The sequence below is a fragment of the Eufriesea mexicana genome, unplaced genomic scaffold (assembly GCF_001483705.2).
Source record: "Eufriesea mexicana isolate 0111107269 unplaced genomic scaffold, ASM148370v2 scaffold9634, whole genome shotgun sequence".
In the NCBI taxonomy this organism is placed as follows: Eukaryota; Metazoa; Arthropoda; class Insecta; order Hymenoptera; family Apidae; genus Eufriesea; species Eufriesea mexicana.
The window spans coordinates 7,485-21,282 of NW_016917345.1; the positions used below are offsets into that span (position 1 = coordinate 7,485).

The window sequence follows — 13,798 nt, forward strand, 5'->3', positions numbered from 1 at the left end:
ATAAGAGGACATCACCTAAATTAATTTTATTCCCTTTTGTCTGCCTAAATCATCTCCACTTTCTGAATTTTTATTTAATCATCAAATATTTCTATCCAGTATGTTATATGGTTAGCCAACCTAAAATTCAATAGTATATCATACCTTGCATATTTTTATTACTGCTTCAATTTTTTCTAACTATAAAACATAATTTTTGATATCTGATGGCTCTACGCTTTTGATATTCCATGAATCCAACTTTTTCTCCAGTTACACGTGCTTGTTTATTTCAACCGAACATTGTCTTTTTGCAATCAGGTTCTCTAATTTACTTATAACTAACTTACGACTAGTTTATAAGTAATATTTCAACTGTGGTGTGTAGCTCTTAACTTGGTATCGTTTCCCAAAAATTATATTTAGGAAAAGGATACCAATTACCAGGTCTCACCACGTGGAGGTGGCTACGCATCGAGACCCGACATGCGTCCTAGTGGCGAAGCCTGCTGGCGCTATCTGTATCAAAGATACTCTACTCTAGCTTGGAGCGAAAAAAGTTAAAGTGAAGCTACTGACACTGTACTATATTTCCTGTCTTACAAAGGGATTTCGATTCGGTATACTAAAATTTATTACTTTACTATCGCAACACTAACAGACTCTAATATTTCTAACTTCCCACAAAATTCGGGAATAAAATATGAAAAACGCGAGCAAGTAAAAAATCGCAACGCGCCCGAACGAGTTCGTGATTATTCGAAAGACCGACTAGCCTACGAGACGTACTCTCATGTACAAGACAACTTCGTGCCTCGGCACCCTCCCGATTGGACCTAGCCCACCCAGCCACCACATGACTTACTCGAGAACGAGAGCGATCGAAGGACCAACGAAACACACAAAATCAAGCCGAGGGTCCCTAGCGAGGCCCTGTAGCCGGTCACGCAGGCCCCTGCCACATGGGGAGAAATTAATCATTCCATGGGGTCTGACCGCAGGCCCATATGCAGTGTCACGGCTACAGGGCCCATACCCCGGTCGTGCACGCGCTGGTGCCCAGGACGACTAAGGCCGACAGACCCTCGAATTGACCCAGGTGAGTGCCAGTCCGCCGGCCACCCTAGAACCGATGCGCGACAAGGGTGGCAGTGGCGAGGGTGAGTGTCGGAACGAGTCGTTTGGATGACACAAAACACGGAGTTATCGAGCACACGAGAGTACGTCGCGTAGGCTAGTGGGTACTTAAGAACAATCGCGATTATCGCGAGAACAATTATGTTCCGTTTGGTAACGAGAGGGGTGAGTGGAATATAGGGAATTTGTATATTTCGCTCCAGTTAGGTAGCTTACCTCTGTACAGATAGCGCGCACATGATACTTATTCTAGGAATCTATCTTATGACTACTTAAAAATAAAGACACGCATCCCGTGTCGTCCCGTGTGTCCGAAATGAAGACCTGAGAAAACTTGAAGATTTTGAGAAACCTAAAAGCTAAAACAGAATATATTATTGTTAATGTAAACCTGAAAGGAAACGGATTAGTACGAGGAACGAAAACGAACGACTGGAAACCATGAAGGTTAACCAACTTGAAGGAACAACCCACCGATGAGACAGAGAGAAACCAACGACGAAACATTCGAATATTGTTCGAAATATTCGAATTGTCAAGTAAAAATAAATAGAAACGGAAAGATAAAATCAGAAAAGAGAAGAGTAATTAAATCCTGAAAAAAAAGAATTAAAATCTGAAAAAATAAAAAAATTATTAAGAACCTAAAGATGAGACATGAACAACCCAACGATGAAATATAAACAACCCAATGATGAGATATAAAGAAACCAACGATGAAACATTCGAATATTATAAGAAATATTCGAATTGTGAAATAAAAATGAATAGAAAGGAATAAATAACATCTGAAAGGAGGAAAAATAATTAAAAGCTGAAAAGGGAAAAAATAATTAAAAGCTGAAATGAGGAAATAAAAATAATTAGTAAATTGTTTAATGGAGTGGATTGAGGGGCGAGGCGGGGGGGGGGCAGTCCCAACCTCACTTCGAATCCCTACCCCTCGCGCACAATGAAAATTTAGATGTTACGCTTCCGAATAAATGAACGACAAATGAATATTACTGCGTCGCGTCGTCTCTTATATAGCCTCCGATCGGCCGAGCTCCCCACTCCAATCGGAAATTATCGAACTTTACCGATTTCATTAATTATTATTTTTCCGCTCTAATAGTCATTAAATTATTAATTTTTTCACTGTTGTTATAAATTCACGTTGCGGGCAATTTGTTATTAACAATTTTAATTTGTTATTAACAGTAGGCGTAATAATTTATAAACATTTTGTAAATTATTAGTACATTTTAACACGAATTCTTTATGAATTTAAGTAATAGCCAATAATTTATTAATTTTTTCACTTTTATTATAAATTTACGTTGGAAACAATTTGTTATTAACGATATTAATTTATTATTGATAATAAGTTTTATCGTTTATACATTTTTTAGAAACTATAACTGCATTTAGTCTTCCACGGCATAAATTTCCATAATACGTATACGTATGTCAAAATATTTTTATTTCTTCTGTATTTTTTACTAAATCGATGTATTACACAAAAAGTAAAAACATTTGAAGATTCATTCTCATCTTAAAAGTTAGCTGGAGTTTATATGGGACACATAGTAGTAGTTGGTTGACAATTCTTCCGTATCCTTTTGAAGGATGCAACTTAATTAAACCAAACCAATTCCGTTTTATGAAATCTGAAGATAATAAATTCGAACAAAATAATATCCTTAGTACATTTATTTATTCCTTTTTACATATGAATTATGTACGCACATGTGCATTTGTGAGACAAGTATCAAACTCTGGCCTCTCAATATTCGAGCTGAATCTTCGATGTAATGAGACAAAAAAATAGATGATGTTTCTATCCAATGCCGCAGATGATAAAATAAGATTATGTCACAATGCGAGATCCGATGTAGCACACCCTGCTGCTAAGTAGCTTCATCGCTTTGTTAATTCCTAAAACAGACAAGAAGCGAATTATAATTTTTCGAATTATGTATACAAAACTATCTAATTTTTCGTTTTTAGATTTAATCAGCCTGTCAAGAGTCTCAACATTTTAATTCTGCCCGTAAAATAAATACGAAACAATTGGTTATTTGAACTCGTAACATATTTGTTATTAAAATGAACCAATAAGTTATAAAAAGATTATAAATTATTACACCTATTGTAAATAACAAATTGCTCGCAATGTAAATTTACAATAAAAGTGAAAAAGTAATAAATTACTAGTTATTACTCGAATTTGTAACGTGTCCATGTTAAAGTGTACATATAATTTACAAAAAGTTTATAAATGATTACACCCATTACGAATTACGAAAAAGTTAAAGTTCGTTGAACAGTGTAATGTGTCTCTGTTCCTGAGGTGTCTGAGAAGATTCCAAGACCATCCTTATTCTCGCGATGCGACGAGATAAATAAATCGAATGAAAAATAGGAATGAAAAATGAATCGGAAGAATGCATCGCGTATTTACACGAATAACAAAGTCGCAAATGAAGCATGTACCGGATAACCGGAAAGGGCTGCAGCGAAGCAAGCGTAAGTACATTGGGGGATGGATTTATCCCGGCAGCCGTAAGCGCGTGATTCCTGCGAAGGTGGAACAAAGGAAACGAAGAGGCGAAATTGGGAGATAGGAAGATCTTTTGTAACCGTTAAAGAACGGTGGAAGAAGAGTGAACCGAATCTAAGAGCGCTTTTAAATCAGCGTAGCCCAACGTATCGCTTGCGGCGTTCACCTGTGGTAATGGCTGCATAAACTCTCGACTCGGGTTCCCGTCGGTCCTTTTTCCATCCCCTCGAGAGTTATTTGGCCGTACACCTTTCTCCCTTTCCGCTCCCTTTCTTTCTACCTTTCCCCATCACCCGTGACGCCTGTAGCTTTGTTCTCTCTACGCGTTCACTTCGCGCCATCCAAAAACCACCGTGCTCCAACAATTTTTATCGAATATTCGTTAATCGTCCCGATTTTTTCGCGAATTTATTTGCGAATTTATTTGCAAATTTATTTGCAAATTTGTTCAACATCCTTTAATGGAACATTTGGTGAATGGGTACTCTTTCGAGTTAAACGTCACTCTCGTCGAGGTGACGCACGGAAGGACGTTGACCGAAGTTTTCGTGGACCTTCGATTTTCCGTGACGACCAAAGTGTACGAAAGTGGTCTACGCCACCGACCACCCCTTGACCGTGCACCTTGCGTGGTCTGTCAAGTGGTCAATGGTGGTTAGTCGTATTTGGTCAATAGTGGTCAGTCATATCGGTCACCGGTGATCGCCATTTCCGAAATCGTTCCTGAAGACTACTCGATAAAACCGCGATGCAAGGATATTAAAAGGGACTTGGAGGGTAAAACGCGATGTTCAAACACAACGAAATTAGGGATGTTGGAAATGAGAAAAGGCGTCGCGAGAGTGTCAAAGAAGAATGAATTTCATGGAAAAAAGACAATACAAGGAACGGCAATGAAAAGAAGCAATGCTAGGGCGTCATAAAAGGGGTTTCGACGATGAAAAATGGGAGAAAAAATTCAGGCAGATTTATAAGAAACCAGACGAAATGTCGAAGACAGTACAAGACGACGGAAAAGGAAGAAATTTGAATAAACAAAGATGGTAAAAAATTTCAATAAGTCCGAAATGCTCGACAAAGCCAGGGAAATTACTAGCCACGCGTAACTCGAAGATTTGCACGCGAAACTTACAAATCGAGCATTCTCGAAGGAGCGTTATCCAATCAGTCTCTCGGTGTGTTACTGATTCCCACCGTCATCGAGGCTCTGCTTGCCGAGAGATTAATTCGAACGGCTATGAGGGACAAAAAAAAGAACTCGTATATATGTACCTGTTAGCAATTAATAAACGCAGGATCGAGAATGGGAGAGACCTCGTTCGGTTCGCGTTATACCTACGGTATAATGGCGAGGAGGTCTGAACGCCTGGTGTCGGAAAGATCCTGCTTGCACGAATTAACCATTATAAGTACCAGCAGAGCGGACCAGGATATCGGATCATTTGTAAAGCAATAACGCCCGATAAATCTCCATCCTTTCATTACTATAAATTCCCGGGCGTTGCGGATTTTTGCTCGTCCCCACTCGACCAGTCGGACGGCCGGCAATAAATGTTATATAGGTATATAAAATTCAGGCTGCATCCGCGCGGCTATGTTGTATATAATCACAATTAGCGTCCTATTAGGCGCCGAATGTGCCTCCTTATTTATGTCGTGCATTAACATACCTACCTCTATGTAAACTTATATCATTTCCATCATCCCCCTTGCGGCCTCGCAACCCCGGCTATATCGCGCGCCGTTCCTCCGCTCGTTCTTCCACTCGTTCTTCCACTCGTTCCACCGAAAACCACGCGGTTCCGCCGACGAATCCAGCCAAGACAACAGGCTCTCCCTGCTCGCTCGCCGATTTACGATTATCCGCGTTTACACCTGACCGATCGTTAAATAACGAATATTCGTGCGGCTGTTCATGAACGGAATTACTCCTGTAAACACTTTATACCGCGAACGAGAGAGATCAGCCGTGCCGCGCGAAACGTACGATTACCGTCCGCGTAACGGCGATTTTTCAGATAACGATATCGGATAACCGCGAGGGTTCTCAACGCGATCCGAAAAGAATTTAATCGGCAATTTTTCGCTTCGGTTCCCGCGCGTCCCGGCTAGATAGGGAATACCCGACGAGCGGGAATCGTTTAATCGTGCGAATCGTTGCGGTTCGTGGCCCTTATAACAACGCGCCACGGAATTCGTCGTCGTGTCGTCGGGAAAGAAACGGCGCTGATGTCTCGTTCGATAGCGAGTCGCCCGGAGAAATCGAATCGAGAAGGAACAATGAAAACCACGACGCGGCTCTCTCATCGTGTGTGATGCCGCACGTAGGAACCCATGAACCATTCCCTGGACCCTGGCGATGGTGAGGCCCCGAGGTCAGGGCCTTGCCCATGGTGTATCGTGAGGACCTCAGCAGGGTGTCCGTGCTTTCCTCTGTATTAATAACATGGCCCGGCCACTGCCAGCTATACATTAAGCAAAATAATCATCATAATCGTGCGTAATACGTCCGGTGAGCCCGCGATTTTCTGTACCGTCATCCGGCTGCAGACGAATAGCACTGCTGCACGAGGTACGAGCCCTCGTCGGCTCTATCGAAACGAATTCTCCTATTTCTCTTTTCACCGTGTCCCGAGAAAGTTCGCGAGAAATCTCTTCTCGGAGATCGAACTTTCCATGCGAGTCACTCGTGCGATTCCGATACTGCAACCGGTGTCTTCCGGTTCCGAGATATAGTTCGCGAACTCTCTCGCGGAAAAGAGCTGGAGGAGCACGACGGAGGATTCGGAAATCTTAACAAAGGAGTTCTGCCGAGGAGAAACATTCGTCACCGTCGACGATGGTACTCGAGATTCGAGCTTTCGCCAGCGATATTTCGGCGAGCGAGGATCCTGCCCCCGTAACCCTGTTAGCCAAAGCGTGGCACGGAAAAGCGCATCGAACCATCCTGGCGAAAACGGGGTCGATCGTGTTCGCAGTTGCTGGTAAACCGGCGAATAGAGAGAGGGTGGACGCTTATAAACAGGGAAAAATTATATTTGCCTTTTAATCTAGCCGCGCATCGTACAGCCGGAGGGCTCGCGTTGTTCGTTAAGGGGCACGTATTGCTAACGGGGTGTATATGCAAATCACGCGCGGAATTAATTTTTCGCATGCTGCGCATACACAGCCGCGTACACACGCACGCGTACGCGCGCGAGCGCGCCGCGACTCGGACGGGCGTAGAGACGCGGATATTGCGAAATGCTAGGGCAAACCGATGGCCGCGACTATGCGTACAATTGATTACAGACGTGATCGTCATACCGCGCTAAATCCGCGACATTCTCCTCGATCTTGGCTGCGGCCTCGACCACGTTCCCCGATTCCTAACCTGGAACAATCGATATTAAACCCCACCCCGTCGTCGGCTTATCTCGCCAACTGTCTAATAAAATTTCTCCACGCTCAAAGGGTGGCCGTAGAATTTCCTATACGAGAGCCGTAATTGATCGGATAATAGAATTAATCTCGAATTAGAGATCGGTTAACGGATCGTGAAATGCCGCGCGGCGCGCTTTACGACCAGTATCCAGCTTAACGTATTCGTCCCGATATCGTTCTTAATTCTCGAGTAGATACGGACGATACGACGCGATATTCAACGATCGGACTACTTAACGTGCTACTAATGGCTCACCGGAGTGGCTTTACGGAGACACACGCTGCTGCTCCGCTCCGCTCGTCGGTGCCGGGGCACGTTTTCAATAATTCATTTTCCGGCGAACGTATCGGTAATAAAGTGAGTTATATCGAGTCGGTGTAAGCTCTCGACAGCACGCGTGACATTCGTTCCCGTGGAATCACGGCCGGTTCCCCGAGAGTCCTCTTTCTTCCCTCCTTTCCGCCGCCATTTCTTCTCCGTTCGTTCCACCGCCGCGCCGCCTCCTCTTTGTCGTCGTGTCGTCGTTCTAGTTGTCGTCGTCTCCTTTCGTCCGTCGGCGGCCTTATGCGATTCGAGGTACCCGTCACGGGGCTTTGTTATGTATTTATGCGCATATTCGCCTATTTGTCGAGAAATTCCCGCGTCGTGTCGGCTCTAGGCTGCTCACGACTCGTTCCATGCACGATCCCTTGAACGTCGACCCCCGAAGAGATGTGTTTACCCGGCGTACACGCGCGTCCTTATACGTTCGTACACGCGAACGCTGTGTCGCGAGCCGGGTACCGCTTCGAGACTGTCTGTCCTCGCGTCTGTTATATTCGCGTGACTCCGCCGTATGGAACCGTCTGCCATAACCCAGAGAGAGAGAGGGAGAGAGACGATTTTTCATAGATTCGCCGAGATTTCTTCCCGAGGATGCCCGGTCTCGATCGGAGGAATATTAAAATCTGCCCGCGCGATCTATGAATAAGCACGATCCCTCTATGGGACTCTATGGGACTCTATGCGACTCTACGTGTTCGCCGTTCGCGCACGTGGAATATCGTGCCACGGATACGGCTTTCTTGCGACGCGTATACACGTCCATTGTCGTGAGCCGAACGCAATAGCGGATCATCGATTATGCGAGGCTTTTATTAATAACCCCGACGCCACGACGCGGGTCTCGATTGCTACGACACTGCGCCGTTCCCCAGCTAGTGGGTACATGGCCCTTTAATTACACGCTCGCGATTAATCTTGGTTTTTATTTCGCTCGCGTCGCGATACAGCCAGGTCCGTGTCTTTCTTTCGTCCGTGGATGCGTTTCCATAAAATTCTCGTACTCGAACGGAGGAAATTTTAGATACGGGTAAATATCCGTTCTGACCTTAAAATCGGCCATCCTGTGAGACGAAGCTGGTATTAACGGCGAGTATCTTCTAGCCCGAATCGAGACTACTGTCCTATTCCGTTCGACGTGGAATCCGCGAGGGAAGAATATTCGGCGGAATACGTGTGTATTTGCCGAGGCAGACGGAAAAGGAAAATTTCGATAACGTTTCCGGCGTGCAATTTTGTCGGGACAAACAAGAGAGTCGCGAACATCCGTGTGTGAAGAAGCGTATTATAGGAAATAAGCATGTCGCATGGCGATACAGCTCGTCCGAGAGTGGGTACGCGAAAGACGACGAGCCCCGCGTTGTTCTATGTGCTTTTCATTTGCATTCTTTATCGTCGATAAATTATCCGTCGTCAAACGTGCTCGTTGCCTCTGTCTGATAAAGTATTCACCGTAAAATCAACCTCGCGGAACCGCGACGGAACGAGCGTACGCGAGATCGCTGGAAGCTTGAGTCGATAAAAGTCATTCGTATGCATTTTCGAATACGACGAAACGCGAAATAAAATAGTCGAATAACGTTCGCATTACGATCTCGCGGTAACCACCCCACCGGCCACCTCGTGGCGCGCGTATTTTTTCCAAAATTCGTTTACGCGGAGCGAAAGGTAAACTCCTGGAAGCTGTTCTCGACGGAACGATACGCGGTAGGTCGGTGGAAATAAATTCGAAATAAATCATCGAGATAGCAATGGACCTCGAGCGAGAAACATATTTTCCTCGGAGTACGACGGTGTTTTGCTTCGTTAAGGATCGATAGAGGGAAAGGAGCGAGGGATGGCTGGCGGTGGAAGGTGGTAAAAATACGCAGAAAATTGATGCTTTTTCCAGCGCGGAGAGCGCGCGGTCCGCGTCATCTTGTAAACACTTCTTCTGCCTTTCGGTCGTTGTAAATAACGAGCAGGCGGTGCTCTCGGGCCCGGAAAAATCTCTCATTCCGGTTTCCTCGCCGCGGCGGGGCGCTACGCCGCCGCTGCGAGGTCGTTCTCCAGATTTATTGATTACAAATTGCACGGCGATCAATCGCTTAATGGTACCGGCGCTCTCTCGCTCTCGCCAGATGTATTTATGAATCGATACAAAATATTGCCTTATTAAATCACCTATCGCCCCCACCGTGCTCGTGGCCGAGGAACGTTCGTACGTAACGCGTCGTGTTTGCCCGCGATTAATGCGCTTTCGAACGCGATCCTGACGGCTATTATTTTCTTCGTAACGCGATATAATCGATCCGCGGCGTACGGTACCGTTTCGCGCGGAGGAACGCTCGATCCTGATCGAAAGGGAGCGGACGTCGAATTTGCATTTAACTCGACGACCGTCGACGACGTGCATTTTTTTTCCCACCGTAAATTGAAATTCCGCCCGCTTTCCCGCAACGTTCGTCGCGAATTTGTGAACGGTTAACCGTGTGCGGTCGGTGAAACGAGCGCCAATTACGGAGGTTAATGATCGTTCGATTTCCGGAGATAATTAATTCGTTCGACGCACCGGGGCAAGCTTCACGCGAAATCGACGATGGCGCAACGTGGTACGGTTTACGTATGCTTTATTATAAAATTTCCGACAGTGCCGGCGAACGGGAAGAAAGGTCGGGGGCGAGGGTTACAAAAGAGGCCGGAGAACGCGAGGAAGCAATAAGATCAAAGCTAACGATCGATCCCTCGGAGACTGCAGCTTGGCACGATCCTTTGCCAAGATCGTTTCCGGAAATCGACGACTCTGTCGACGTTAAAATTCAATCGCACAAGTAAGAGGGGGAAATAAAAGCAGAGGGAGAATACGCGAGCGTGTACGGGTCTAGTGGAATTCCTTTAGCTCTCGTAGGAATCCCTAGCCGATCGATAGTTTTATTCTTCCACGACCTGGCCATCTACTTACGCGATGCTTAACCGCGAGGACGCTCCGGATTCGCGAAATTCGACCGCGTCGAAGAAATTCGCCACTTTACGATTCGCCACCGACGATCGACGACTCTGTTAAATCACGTCACCTCTCCGGATGAGAAAATTCTCAGCGCCGAATGAACACGCTGATAGTCGCGCTCCTTTTCAACGCAGTTTGTCTTTCATCTTTTAACAGTCTCTTAGCGCAGCGATAATGGAACAAGTTGCTTCAGACGACGCTCCATCGGGCGCGGAAGGAAAGAAAGAAAGAAAGAAGGAGAAAGGGTGAAAAGAAAGAGAAGAAAAAGGGAACGGGGATAAAAGCGACTACGACGAGGTAAACTGGGAAAGAAGGACTTATTCCCGTGGAAGGAAGAAGTCAAACCTTTGAATACTGCACTCCGACGGAGGCTCCGTGCTGGAGCCAATTGCCGGAAATCGGCGGCTCCTGGGCGACGTCAAAGTCGGGACAACTCGACATCGTCGTCAGGCGACGACGACAGCGTCGACGCCGGAACGGAGCAGAACGGAAGGGAACGGAGGAAATCGAACGAAATGGGCGAAGAAGGGAAACAACGAGGCGACGATGAACAGAAAGAACGAGCCGAGTCGGGAGCGCGAAACGCGAGGAAATAAATAAATCAACCAGCGAGGCGGTCTCCTGGGCTGGAAAGTGGAAGAAAACGATCGACTGCCAGGGGTGGAGAATAACAGGGGCGGGACGAGGGGGCGCGAACTACGGTAGTTCGCGCCAACGAATTCGAAACACCGTCGGTGCGTGTGTGTCGTACACGCGCGTGTACGTGTACCGGCTTCGTTCCTGTTCCCCTCGTTCCTTCCTCTTATCCTCGCAGCTTCATTCAAATGTAAGGACTCGAAAGGAAAGCGCATTTTCTCTCTCACCACCGAGCAACCGATCTTCCTCCTGCGCCGCGAGCGGAAACGGAAAGGAGGCCTTTCCAGAGGCGCCAACGCGGCCGCCTCTCAGGATATTCCGCTGATATTCGAATGCGGAATCTCGCGTGTACGTTCGAGCGAGCAGACCTGTGCGGGGCTGAATATTTGACACGGTTCTTCCGCTCCGCGTTCGATACCGATCGACCGAAACCGTGAATCGGGAACGAACGGATAAACCGAAAGGGGATCCGGCCGAACGATAATAATAATCCGCCTGTTAGCACGATGTAAACGAACGTTGAACACGGCCAGGGTTTATCGTCGTGTTTTCGCGTTATTTTTATAAACTCGGTAAATCAATTCTCGCGTTTAGCGTTTCAATTGGAAACCTAGCTCGGCCGCGCGCTGTCCACGCGATGGAGAAATTCGCGTGAAGATAATGTATATACACTGTTATATGCGCGGACGAGGATGGTTTGCGGTTAAACGTGTAAAGGAAATTAATCGCGCGGCGCGAAGAGAAAACCGCGCACCGTGACATTCGTACTCCGCGGAAATATTTCTATTTTTCTAATTCCGCCCGTTAACTCGCCCCGTTGCTAAATAAAGGGAGAACCGCGAAACGGATAAACGCCGCGCGGAATTCTGTGGGAAATTTAATCGCCAACTTGCGTAGCTATCGGCGAGTTGCGCATCATAAGGGGGCGGGGGGTGGCTCGGAATTAATTGCAGGCAACCTAATTTATTCGAGAAGTTGATAAGCGAAGGAAAAGGATAATTAATAGCGATTTCGTGCGAGTGAATAACGTGGAAACGTTCCTCTCGCGAAATCCAGGAGCTGCAACGGTAATCGGAGAACACTAAAACGAACTGGTCGTTATGTCAGAGGATTTACATATTAGAACTCAAGCCCCCGAGATTACACGAAATTTCGGGAGAACTAATTTCCCACCGCTCACGGTATTATTCGATTATTGATTTCCAGGGCGAAAATTTCGTGGCCGAAAATAACCCGTTATTTACGTAACTGGAATGCGAACCGTTCGTTTTTTCCTCTCTCCTTTTTATATGTACGTGTACATTTTTTTTTCCACTCTTTTTTTTTTGTCTGTTGCCACAGCCAAATTCGAGCCGTCCGTGCAAACGAGAAAATATATAGATCGAGCGGGTCGCTCGTAATTGCGAAAAAATAGACATTCAATTTATATCGCAACGCTGCTTCGTAAAAATATCACGGATATCGAATCTTTTCGGCGGAAACGAAGAAGGGTATAAATATTAACGGGGGACCAGACATAATCGCGTGGAAAATGGTGCTTGGCGGTTGAAGAGGGTATTTCCTTCTTTCACAGGGTCGCGCGAATCGATTCGGTTGTCCATTCTTTTTATAATTTCTGCTCTTTTTTTTTTCAAAGCACACCCAGAGAGATCGTTCGAGAGTCTAATTTTCCACGGTGACACACGATCACCGGTGAGCAACGTCCCCCGTCAAGGGAACGTATTAGGGAACCCGATGTAAAATTCAGAAGCCATCGTGCACTATGACGTCAATAAACTACGGAGTAAGCCTCTGGTGATTTATTCTCCGCAGGCGTCGACGACGATATACCCGACGTGTTTAACGAATTATGATTGGCCACTGGTTTCTAAAAACGGGGCGAAAAAGCGAAATTCTAGCTGCGATAGCTATAGGCGAAAACGGTTATTCTCGGTCGTGCCGAAAATACCGCGCGAGCTTTCGGAAAAATCGAAAATGGACGGACGTGGTTATCATGGAACTCCGTCGGTTTTTTCTGTCCGTCGAAAAATAGAAATACTCGTGGAAAAACTCGAACCGAAATCGAATTCGAATTCGAGCTAACGCGAATTTAAATTTAAATCGAACGGATAACTAAGATCTACGATCGAGCATCTACCCTGTAACGTGACTCGGAATTTCGTTGTATTTTCGCATTTTCCAAGCCCATGGCGCATTTGCGTTGACATGGAGACTGAAAAAGAGAAAATCAAAAATCGCGATATGTCAAGTCCGGACCACACAGCACCGCGAAAAGGTTACATTAATAATCGTAAAGGTGTAATTGTCACGGGAGGATAATTATAGACACGATAATTAAAATTGCAATTGAGTCTACGTTAGACGTAATATTGAACTGAATGATTAATAGCTTACTACTTTAACCGAACACTTATAACAAGGTCTAGAGCAAGGTATAAAATAATAAGAGAGTAACATTGGAGATTGACTGCAGAAGATTGACTTTTATTATAAACTGGAGTCCGTTTATAGGTGAACATATCTCAAAAGTGACGTAGTGATTGTATGGAATTTAACACTAGAACCACCGATCTTTAATGGACACCTAAACTTAGTGGGCATAAATAATAGTAATTTCAGTAGTACGATGAAGATAAGTACATTAATTACAGTTCTGTCTCGATACAAGTCACCGTTACGTTTTTCAGAAACAGGTATATGTTTTTAGTAATTGCAAGAAGGAAAGTTCCAAGACTAGTCATTTTGACAGGATCTGGTTTTAGTGTTAAGGAGT

General features: G+C 45.5%; 1 long non-coding RNA gene across 2 annotated transcripts in view; it reads right to left on the bottom strand.

Annotated features, from left to right (window-relative positions):
• Window positions 1–2,849: 2,849 nt before the first annotated feature.
• LOC108553254 (uncharacterized) overlaps window positions 2,850–13,798 on the bottom strand; it is a 62,266-nt gene continuing 51,317 nt past the window's right edge. Inside the window, exons 4-5 of one of the 2 annotated variants that reach the window (XR_001890618.1) lie at window positions 4,791–4,893; window positions 2,850–3,033 (exon numbers count right to left, since the gene is read on the bottom strand). This is a non-coding gene — a long non-coding RNA (uncharacterized LOC108553254). The remainder of the gene's footprint in view (window positions 3,034–4,790; window positions 4,894–13,798) is intronic. The other variant, XR_001890617.1, reaches the window with a different exon arrangement.